The sequence below is a fragment of the Schistocerca gregaria genome, chromosome 1 (genome assembly GCF_023897955.1).
Source record: "Schistocerca gregaria isolate iqSchGreg1 chromosome 1, iqSchGreg1.2, whole genome shotgun sequence".
Taxonomy (NCBI): Eukaryota; Metazoa; Arthropoda; class Insecta; order Orthoptera; family Acrididae; genus Schistocerca; species Schistocerca gregaria.
In genome coordinates, this window is record NC_064920.1 from 489,368,570 (window position 1) to 489,380,643 (window position 12,074).

The following is a 12,074-nucleotide window of genomic DNA, read 5'->3' on the forward strand; positions in this document are numbered from 1 at the left end:
TTGATGAAAGGAGAAAATATAAAAATGCAGTAAATAAAGCAGGCGAAAGTGAATACAGACGTCTGAAAAATGAGAGCGACAGGAAGTACAAAATGGCTAAGCAGGGTTGGCTAGAGGACAAATGTAAGGACGTAGAGGCTTATCTCACTAGGGGTAAGATAGATACTGCCTACAGGAAAATTAAAGAGACCATTGGAGAAAAGAGAACCAACTGTATGAATATCAAGAGCTCAGATGGAAATCCAGTTCTAAGCAAAGACGGTAAAGCAGAAAGGTGGAAGGAATATATAGAGGCCCTATACAAGGGTGATGTACTTTAGGACAGTATTATGGAAATGGAAGAGGATGTAGATGAAAATGAAATGGGAGATATGATACTGCTTGAAGAGTTTAACAGGGCGCTGAAAGACCTGAGTCGAAACAAGGCCCCAGGAGTAGACAACATTCCATTAAAACTACTGACAGCCTTGGGAGAGGCAGTCCTGACAAAACTCTACCATCTGGTGAGCAAGATGTATGAGACCGGCGAAATACCTTCAAACTTCAAGAAGAATATAATAATTCCAATCCCAAAGAAATTAGGTGTTGATAGATGCGAAAATTACCGAACTATCAGTTTAAAAAGTCACAGCTGCAAAATGCTAACGCGAATTCTTTACAGACGAATGGAAAAACTGGTAGTAGCGGACCTCGGGGAAGATCAGTTTGGGTTCCGTAGAAATATTGGAACACGTGAAGCAATACTGACCTTACGACTCACCTTAGAAGAAAGATTAAGGAAAGGCAAACCTACGTTCCTAGCATTTGTAGACTTAGAGAAAGCTTTTAACAACGTTGACTGGAATACTGTCTTTCAAATTCTAAAGGTGGCAGGGGTAAAATACAGAGAGCGAAAGGCTATTTACAATTTGTACAGAAAGCACATGGCAGTTATAAGAGTCGAGGGACATGAAAAGGTAGCAGTGGTTGGGAAGGGAGTGAGACAGGATTGTAGCCTACCCCCGATGTTATTCAATCTGCATATTGAGCAAGCAGTAAACGAAACAAAAGAAAAATTTGGAGTAGGTATTAAAATCCATGGAGAAGAAATAAAAGCTTGGAAGAGCAGTTGAATGGCATGGATAGTGTCTTGAAAATAGGATATAAGATGAACATCAACAAAAGCATGAGTTCCAAAAGAAATCCGTTGGAATTCGATTACTCGATAAATAGTACAATTCTCAAGGCTGTCAATTCAACTAAGTACCTGGGTGTTAAAATTACAAACAACTTCAGTTGGAAGGACCACATAGATAATATTGTCGGGAAGGCGAGCCAAAGGTTGCGTTTCATTGGCAGGACACTTAGAAGATGCAACAAGTCCACTAAAGAGACAGCTTACACTACACTCGTTCGTCCTCTGTTAGAATATTGCTGCGCGGTGTGGGATCCTTACCAGGTGGGATTGACGGAGGACATCGAGAGGTTGCAAAGAAGGGCAGCTCGTTTTGTATTATCGCGTTATAGGGGAGAGAGTGTGGCAGATATGATACACGAGTTGGGATGGAAGTCATTACAGCATAGACGTTTTTCGTCGCGGCGAGACCTTTTTACGAAATTTCAGTCACCAACTTTCTCTTCCGAATGCGAAAATATTTTGTTGAGCCCAACCTACATAGGTAGGAATGATCATCAAAATAAAATAAGAGAAATCAGAGCTCGAACAGAAAGGTTTAGGTGTTCGTTTTTCCCGCTCGCTGTTCGGGAGTGGAATAGTAGAGAGATAGTATGATTGTGGTTTCTATGAACCCTCTGCCAAGCACTTAAATGTGAATTGCAGAGTAGTCATGTAGATGTAGATGTAGAAAAGCAAAACGAGGATAATGGAATGTAGTCGAATTAAGTTGGGTGGTGCAGAGGGAATTAGATTAGGAAATGAGACACTTAAAGTAGTACAGGAGTTCTGCTATTTGGGGAGCAAAATAACTGATGATGATCGAAGTAGAGAGGATATAAAATGTAGACTGGCAATGGCAAGGAAAGCGTTTCTGAAGGAGAGAAATTTGTTAACCTCGAGTACAGATTTTTAAGTGTCAGGAAGTCGTTTCTGAAATGGATGTACCCATGTATGGAAGTGAAACGTGGACTATAAATAGTTTGGGCAAGAAGAGAATAGAAGCTTTTGAAATGTGGTGCTATAGAATAATGCTGAAGATTAGATGGGTAGATCTCATAACTAATGAGGAGGCATTGAATAGGATTGGGGAGAAGAGGAGTTTGTGGCACAACTTGACTAGAAGAAGGGATCGGTTGGCAGAACATGTTCGAAGGCGTCAAGGTATCACCAATTTAGTATTGGAGGGCAGTGTGGAGGGTAAAAATGGTAGAGGGAGACCAAGAGATGAATACACTAAGCAGATTCAAAAGGATGTAGGTTGCCGTAGGTACTGGAAGATGAAAAAGCTTGCACAGGATAGAGTTACATGGAGAGCTGCATCAAACCAGTCTCGGGACTGAAGACCAGAAGAACTGTAGCATCACTGGTCGGTGTTGAAATTACTGTAAAATTCCTAAAATTGTTCGCACTATCAACTGTGATGCTTATTACGGTATTAAAGTACATTGATGGTGTCTTTTCCATCAAATCCATACACTGGTACACTGTTGATCATCACATAATGATTGACTGACATCGCTTGTTTTGAGATGGAGAAAGAGTCTTGGTGGAGGGGTAACTCCTATTAGGGGATGGCTAGCACTGACATAGTGATCATTTACATGACTACAATATGATGAATTGAAACAGAACACTGAGCCATCAGCTACGGCGTCACTGTGACAGAATAGTTTAAGTGAAGAGGCCATCAATCACCTTCAGACAGCAGTTTGGAAACGCTTCACAATACCGCAAAACTCTTCCAGTTTGCTTATGTTGTGACTCTATTTTATTTAAAATCATCCTGTGTGTGTGTGTGTGAGTGTGTGTGTCTGTGTGTGTGTGTGTGTGTGTGTGTGTGTGTGTGTGTGTGTGTTTGTGTGTGTGTGTATGGTAGCAGCAGCGACAACATGATTTACACTGTGCGACTTCTAGTTTTCTGTGAGAGGCAATGGATCAGAATGTGTTAATGTCATTATAGAACCTGACATAGACCTCAAAGTCATGGCAGAAAAAACAAAATGTACGGCAATGTACAGACTGTCTTGCGACCGATAGTATCGTCTGTGGGGTACAGTCATTCTCCTACAGTACAGGCGATGAACTGGTATGTGGACTGGAGCAATATCTATAAATTGAATAGGATTGCCACATGTGCACGATGATGGCGTGCAGACGATATTTGTTTTCGATGTATGGGAAGAGGGAGATGCGGTAAAACTCTTATCGCGTTCTCTATCAGATGAAATTAGCGGAGCTTTTATAGCTCATAATTTTTTTCTGTTAGATGGTACAGAATAACGATGATAGAATGTTGGAGTGATAGGCGTGAATGAACCCTGAGGGATGCAGATCTGCTTCGAACTGCAGTACCTGTATGATGTTGAGTCTTCTCCTAATTTTCCTGATAAGAAACGCCAACATAATAGTTCGTACTGTCATTATACTACTTTGTGTTGCAGGAGCGGGCTTCGTTTGACGCCAGCCTTACACATTGTGCGTGGTTGGCAGAGCTACAACAACATGTTCCCATTTCCACCAAATGGTCAAACCACAGTCCTGTCACACTAACTCAGCTTGGCCTGTTTCTATACAGACTGCAAAATGTGGTAGATGTAGCTTTCTCCGACTTCTACTTGGTTCAAATGGCTCTGAGCACTATGGGACTTAACATCTATGGTCATCAGTCCCATAGAACTTAGAACTACTTAAACCTAACTAACCTAAGGACATCACACAACACCCAGCCATCACGAGACAGAGAAAATCCCTGACCCCGCCGGGAACCGAATCCGGGAACCCGGGCGTGGGAAGCGAGAACGCTACCGCACAACCACGAGATGCGGGCCGACTTCTACTCAGTGGAATGATCACATGCGTAAAGCTGCAGGGATGGTAGTGCAGCGTCTGAGGGGCAGTTGCAAGATGCATAAGGACTACCTAAAACTACGTTGGAATTTTACTATATCAGATAGGTTCGAAAACGGTGACCCGTTTCGAGTTATGAGAATGACAGAAATATGATTCACTAGTGACTTCTCTATAGGATCCAACGCAGATATGTGGCTGAAAGGAAAGACTTGATTCCAAATCGTAGACAGCATTTCTACCGGAAAGTGTAGCACTAGTGATCCGAAAAGCCTGTGTACATTCCTTACAACCTCAATCAGCACGCCATCAGCTGTTTGTGATCATTCTTAATCAACCATTGCCTATAACCCAGTGGATGTATCGCAGAACCTCTGACATGGCATAGAGACAGCATGCATTACAAATACTGGAGGAGTATCTGGTATCGGTATGAGGGAACTGCAAATACGGGCTTCAAACGGTGTCCTTTAGCTGAATCACTTTCTGAATTCAGTGGTTTTATTACGAGCTTACACCATCAGCGACGTGTTACCGCACTTTCATTCTGTTAATAAACACTCCGGCGATCACCATCTTTATTCAGTATCATGGTATTTGTGTAGAAAAACCACTTCATTTGGACGTAATGCCATACCACGATTTTTAAGACTGTATAGTTTTTAACATGGTTATCGTTAGTAATGCTTGTGAACACCTGTAGAGACAAGACCGCTTGTGACACTAACATAGTCGTTGTGATCGTGTTTTCAACATCTGGCGGATTGTGAGACGACTACGTCTCTCTTTCTAAGATACTGTGGTACCACTCGCAAGAAAATGTCCACCCATCGCTGAGTTTTGCTCAGTATTTTTCGTATCGCTAGCAATCAGTTATTGTTAAAGTATTATACTCAGTAGTAGGGGATACAAGATAGGTTCGCCTTGAGCATTAGGCTCATAAAGTATGTACGTGTGTTCTGTCATGTGCAAAGAAAATGATTATGTCCCCCTGTCAATGAGGGAAGGTAGACTATGGATTTGACGTGGAGTACTGCCATAGCTGCAAAGGGAATGAAGGATTTTTTTTTACTTAGATAAGTATGTCAAGTCATAAGAATGGTACAGATATTTCCATTTCCTGAGCCACATCTGTCAGCAGGGGTTATTTCCCATACTTTGCTCACTGTCGAAAGTTGTCCAATTGAGACCACAATCGTAATATTTAATTGTAAGCATATCGATCAGATATTTATGTCGCCGGTTTCCTAGGACGATTGTGTCTGGGGGCATGTGGCACGCAACAGTGGTGGCCTCTGGCAGGAATGATACACGTTACCGGCTAATGGCAGGAGCTGTCTGAATGGAAAGGCCTGTTGCGGTATAGGAATGTACCTGACCTAACCGTATCGTCCTCCAGACAGCTGAATAGCGAACTAATACTCAGTATGTTTTGGGCAGCCTTCGTGATTACATGTGTTCTCTGTGAAAATTTGAGAAAATTCAATATGGACATGTGTTTGTGCTGGACCATTATTCCCTCCCATGTAAATTGTCCGGTTGACTGCTTCTGCATATTTCCCGTCTTTATTTGGTTGAGAGAACATCGATTGTGGTGTGTGTTGTGTGCATCTAGCAGCTGAAAGACGGGTGGAAGACACATTTGCTAGTTCCCTAGACATGAGAAACACCTTAGTTGAGTTTGTAAACTATAAGGATTATTTGGAATCTGTTATATCACCAGCACTGGTATCCGTGAGTGGAAATATCAATTTCCTCTATTTTTTTTAGAGTTTTCACGTAAAGGTCTTTGCAGACAAGATAAGTTTCTAGTCACTGAGTGACGGCCGCTGTGGCCGAGCGGTTGTAGGCACTTTACTCTGGAACCGAACGACTGCTATGGTCTCAGGTTCGAATCCTGCCTCGGGCATGGATGTGTGTGATGTCCTTAGGTTAGTTAGGTTTAAGTAGTTCTAAGTTCTAGGGGACTGATGACCTCAGATGTTAAGACGCATAGTGCTCAGAGCCATTTGAACCATGTAGTTACTCAGTGCATTACAGCACACTCCATACTGCTTAAAGTTTCGGGTTTCTACAGAAATAATTTCCAGTCTATATCTTCGGAATTATAGAGTGCAAGCATACTGCTAAGTGCTTAATATCGAGAAGTATTGCGAAAATGATATGATATTCCGGTAAACCATGTGAAAATACATATGTTCTTGTAATCCCAGAGTCTGTAGATGGGTGTAGAAAGCAAGCAAGCAGGTGGGGCCAGAAACAGTAACGCTTTTGTGCCACGGGGAACCAACCCAGCCTTTGTACGGTCTGCTGAGGGCACTCTGGTCACGCTTCGGGCCAGTTTGTGTGTGGAGCGAATGACTTGTGATCATCGGCTCCTATGGATGATCGCCCGACCTCGCGGGAAATATCTAGTGCTGCGAGGAATATAGATGGTGCAGGTGCTTATGCTGTCTGCCTTTGCGGTATATATTCGAGTGTCTGGTGCTTGATAGTTATATGCAGGATGCAGAAGTGGCGATTTTGTATGGCGCAGGATATGAATTGTGTGTTTATTACATCGATATGGTATGTGGAGACCAGTACACTGACAGAGTCAGTGACAGAGCAGTGTAATTGAGGAAGTATCTTTCCGTATTTGACGATCTGTAGACCACTTTGGCAGGGTTCAACTGTCAGTGCAGTATGGCGATCTGTACAAAATAGTTTTGCTGCTGGAAGTCCCATCTGCAGAAAAAAAATGATGGACAGTGCTCCCACACTAGCAGCAGCAGCAGTTTCGCAGGCAAATTCAGTAAGAGCCAATCAGTATGCTCCATTCATTCACAAGAAATCATTTGTGCTGTAACATAGGAGCCTCTTCAGACTAGTTCGAACAAGATGGGGGCAAGGTATGTATGGAAAGTTCAGAGAGTAAGGTGATGTATTCTTTGCTCAAGTGTCCAAAAACAAGTTGAAGCAGACCATCCACCTCTGGCGTGATGCAGACCCTTATCCAACATTGTGGCATTATGACATCTCCAGACCAGTAGCTGTAGGACACTGAAAATTCCAGCCACGTTACACAAACATCTCTCGTCTATGCGTCAGCCACACTGGGCAGGTAAACACTTGCCCGTGGCTGATGTGTCTCAGATGTGGGATGGGGTGTCCCATTACGATCGCTAGGAAAATTACATCCTGTGTAATTCTGGGAAGCATTGCAACAGATTTCTATAGTGCATCTAGATGAAAACTTGGCTGTTATTTACATTGACATGAGACGTCAGTATACCACTGACAACCTTTTAGCTATGCTTGCGATGGTGAGGCGCTAGACAGACATCTATCGCTCGGCAATTAGGCCTGCTCAAATACAAAAGCTATGCGTCAGCAACAGTGAATATGAGCGCGCCTAGACGCATCTCGCATGTGGGACAGGCTTGAACGTGCCGTCTTGAGGGCTCAGTAGGAAACAGTTCACTGGTATGTTGCAATCGAATTTCTTAGTGGTAGTTCGAAAGTGTTTTTATGTGCAACGAGTGTTTTTGCAGAGCATTATTTTCGGCTGTTTAAGCGTTGTGAGCATGTTTTCAGAGAACTACACATGCATTATTTTGCCAATTTTATATGTATTGAAGATGTCTGTGCATCGGTGTACTGTATTATTTCGGTAATTTGAGAGTAGTTTTCATATCCGTGAGCTGCACAATGCATTAATTATTTCAACAGTTTACAATTATTGGTCATGTTTGTAGAGCATTATACATGCATTAGTTTGACAATTAGGAGTTGTTTGGTTGTCTGTACATCAGTTTACAGCACTACATCCATAATTTACGAGTAGTTTGCAGGTCTTCAGGCTACTTATTGTGACCCCAAGCACCTGAGAGCAAGTGTTTTGTATCAGTTTAGTAAATAAAGTACGCGAAATCCATCACTTAATAAATTGTTCTAACTTCCCACTGAAAATAAATAAAGTACACTTCTTCCTCCATCTAGCAGCTGGACAGAGACTGAGTCCTTTTTCCACTATTTTACCCCACCCCACCATGGGATGACAGTGCCCTCTGGTGGCAGTATTGTGTACTAGGTCAGTAGGACTGCAGACCTCGTGGTGAACACACTGGATGGAACTACTGCCTATGACAAATCAAATTGTTTAAATAAACACTGCATGGAAAATACAGACTTACATCCATCCTATCTAGCAACCCAGTACAGGCTGAGTCCTTTTCCTGCCAATTCCAAGGAAGAGGTGGTGGTTGGATGACTTAGGTTAACGGAAGTAGCCCAAGTGAAAAATTTTCCCGACATTTTCTTAGGTTAGTGGAGGTAGCCCAATTGACCTTTTTTTCCATCCAAAATTTGAACTTCCCACCATGACGTCATTGCGACATTGCTACATCCATCGCCGCCATCTTGAAGATAATTGGCAACAATGCAGAGTGGGCTGATACTCTCTTGGCCCTACTCAGTGCAGGTTGTGAAAAATTTCACTTTGTTACAGTTTGTACTATCAGGATCTTGTGCAGTAAACATATCCTTGATGAAATAATTAACCATAATTCAGTGTAGCAAAGGACAACCAACTTAAAATCACAAAACAGTCGTAATGTTGTGTGGCATAATAACTTCACCAGGCTAACATATTGTTTTGTTTTAGGTTGGACAAAAGATCTACGATTCAATACAGTTGCACAAATTAACACTGTATCTACTGTACTGACTTTAGCAAACCTTCCCGTACAGATCAACAAAGTTATTGCATCTGTAGTTTTCGGTCACAGTTTCTTTCAACATGGGTGTTATAAGTTTCATATCTGAAGACAGGCTCTAACACAAACCAACATAATGATGTTGCGTGATTGGTTCCCAGTCACAGACTGGCGATTCTGGGGTAGGGGCAGCTACTTAAAGATTTGCGTAAGGATATAAAGTCACTTCTGAAATAACTTAATGTTTCGAAAATCGACAGGATTAGATTTTGATATTTCATGTGGAGTATAAGATATTACTGTTACCTGACTTACGAATAACGTTGAAGGCTAGTAAATTATAAATGTTAATGAAACATTGTTTTGTTTCTGATTTAGAAATTTCCTATTTATGAGTATGGCATCTATCAAATGGTTCAGAGCACTATGGGACTTAACAGTCCTCCAGAACTTAGAATTACTTAAACCTAACTAACCTAAGGACATCACACACATCCATGCCCGAGGCAATATCTGAACCTGCGACTGTAGCAGTAGTGCGGTTCCGGACTGAAGTGACTAGAATGGCTCGGGCACTGCTGCCGGCTGGCATCTATCGTGAAAATAATGTTTTATAATTGAGGGGTTGCTACCGAAAATGCCCTAGTCAAAAAAATCTAAAAATGAGTTAGAGGCCCTATCGTGTACAGTACAGCATTACTCATGTGATTACACAACCGCTTTTGTTAAATCCACCTAAGTTGGTGCTGTATAAAACTCTAAAAATACGGCGATTCTGCAGAAATCTCACAAGTCTGGACTGTTGCTAGCAAGAACCACGGCCGCCTGTATTAGAGGCCGGAGGACTGAAATGTGGCAACGTTACATTAAGGGCTACCGCATGGCTGTGGCTGTAAGGTAGCGAACGGAAGCAGTTGTTTACGTACTTTCGCGGTGTCTGTTTTATCCAACATTACAGTGTAATTATGCTATACTGGACTCTGCAAAAATTATAGCAAGTAGTCGTGACTACAGTCGAAGATATAACACAATGTAAGTATACAATTCTGTGAAGTTTGTAGTGTTTTTACATGTATATGTGCAAGTGTGTTACGTGATCGACCTTCGTCTACACAATTGCAACAAAAGTTCTACTACACTCCTGGAAATGGAAAAAAGAACACATTGACACCGGTGTGTCAGACCCACCATACTTGCTCCGGACACTGCGAGAGGGCTGTACAAGCAATGATCACACGCACGGCACAGCGGACACACCAGGAACCGCGGTGTTGGCCGTCGAATGGCGCTAGCTGCGCAGCATTTGTGCACCGCCGCCGTCAGTGTCAGCCAGTTTGCCGTGGCATACGGAGCTCCATCGCAGTCTTTAACACTGGTAGCATGCCGCGACAGCGTGGACGTGAACCGTATGTGCAGTTGACGGACTTTGAGCGAGGGCGTATAGTGGGCATGCGGGAGCCCGGGTGGACGTACCGCCGAATTGCTCAACACGTGGGGCGTGAGGTCTCCACAGTACATCGATGTTGTCGCCAGTGGTCGGCGGAAGGTGCACGTGCCCGTCGACCTGGGACCGGACCGCAGCGACGCACGGATGCACGCCAAGACCGTAGGATCCTACGCAGTGCCATAGGGGACCGCACCGCCACTTGCCAGCAAATTAGGGACGCTGTTGCTCCTGGGGTATCGGCGAGGATCATTCGCAACCGTCTCCATGAAGCTGGGCTACGGTCCCGCACACCGTTAGGCCGTCTTCCGCTCACGCCCCAACATCGTGCAGCCCGCCTCCAGTGGTGTCGCGACAGGCGTGAATGGAGGGACGAATGGAGACGTGTCGTCTTCAGCGATGAGAGTCGCTTCTGCCTTGGTGCCAATGATGGTCGTATGCGTGTTTGGCGCCGTGCAGGTGAGCGCCACAATCAGGACTGCATACGACCGAGGCACACAGGGCCAACACCCTGCATCATGGTGTGGGGAGCGATCTCCTACACTGGCCGTACACCTCTGGTGATCGTCGAGGGGACACTGAATAGTGCACGGTACATCCAAACCGTCATCGAACCCATCGTTCTACCATTCCTAGACCGGCAAGGGAACTTGCTGTTCCAACAGGACAATGCACGTCCGCATGTATCCCGTGCCACCCATCGTGCTCTAGAAGGTGTAAGTCAACTACCCTGGCCAGCAAGATCTCCGTATCTGTCCCCCATTGAGCATGTTTGGGACTGGATGAAGCGTCGTCTCACGCGGTCTGCACGTCCAGCACGAACGCTGGTCCAACTGAGGCGCCAGGTGGAAATGGCATGGCAAGCCGTTCCACAGGACTACATCCAGCATCTCTACGATCGTCTCCATGGGAGAATAGCAGCCTGCATTGCTGCGAAAGGTGGAATACACTGTACTAGTGCCGACATTGTGCATGCTCTGTTGCCTGTGTCTATGTGCCTGTGGTTCTGTCAGTGTGATCATGTGATGTATCTGACCCCAGGAATGTGTCAATAAAGTTTCCCCTTCCTGGGACAATGAATTCACGGTGTTCTTATTTCAATTTCCAGGAGTGTATATTGTAGATATAATTTGAAAATAAAGTTTTTAATTCATAAATTTAGTATCAGAATCGTCTCCTAAGTGATTATGTGTTAATATTATGAATATTTCTACACATTTGATTCTATCTGCAGACTTGTGTTTCGTGCTGTCCAAGCAGTAGAAAAAACCAGTCCACTCAAATGCTCATTTGCTATTTTTACATAACAGTACTTTGATTTAAGTCGTTAGCAATTAATGCATCATTCTATTTGCAGATGCCAGAAAAATGTGTTCCTGGTTGCAACAGCAACTATAATTCCACCAAGGGAGAGGGTTACATCTCAGTGTTCAGATTCCTTACTGATTCTCTAACAAATTCATGTCTCTGTGGAAGGCCACTTACTGATATCTACAAAAAGCTGGTTTCCATTATGTGTAACATATTGTTAAATAATTATACCAAACTCCAAAATGATCATTTAATACGTTCCAAGAAGGAGGGAGTTAATAGAAAATTAAAAACATTACATAATTTTTGACACAAAATTATGAAACTTCTTTCTTACCCATAACCTCAGTCCTTAAATGCTCTAATTAGTACTGGCAAGGAGGAGGTGGCCACTATGAAATAAACTTTAATGCACTGATAAATTTCAGTCATGCTTCTTATTCAAATCCTACAGCAAGGTCCCCAGTTCATTCTGACTCAGAAAGATGTGTAGATTGTGTATGACCTGTGATTTTTTAAAAAATCTACATACTAATGAACAATACACAAAAAACTTTCGTTAAAAATTATTATTTTGTCACCCTCATATATAAAGGTGTGAAATATATGTTGCAGCTGT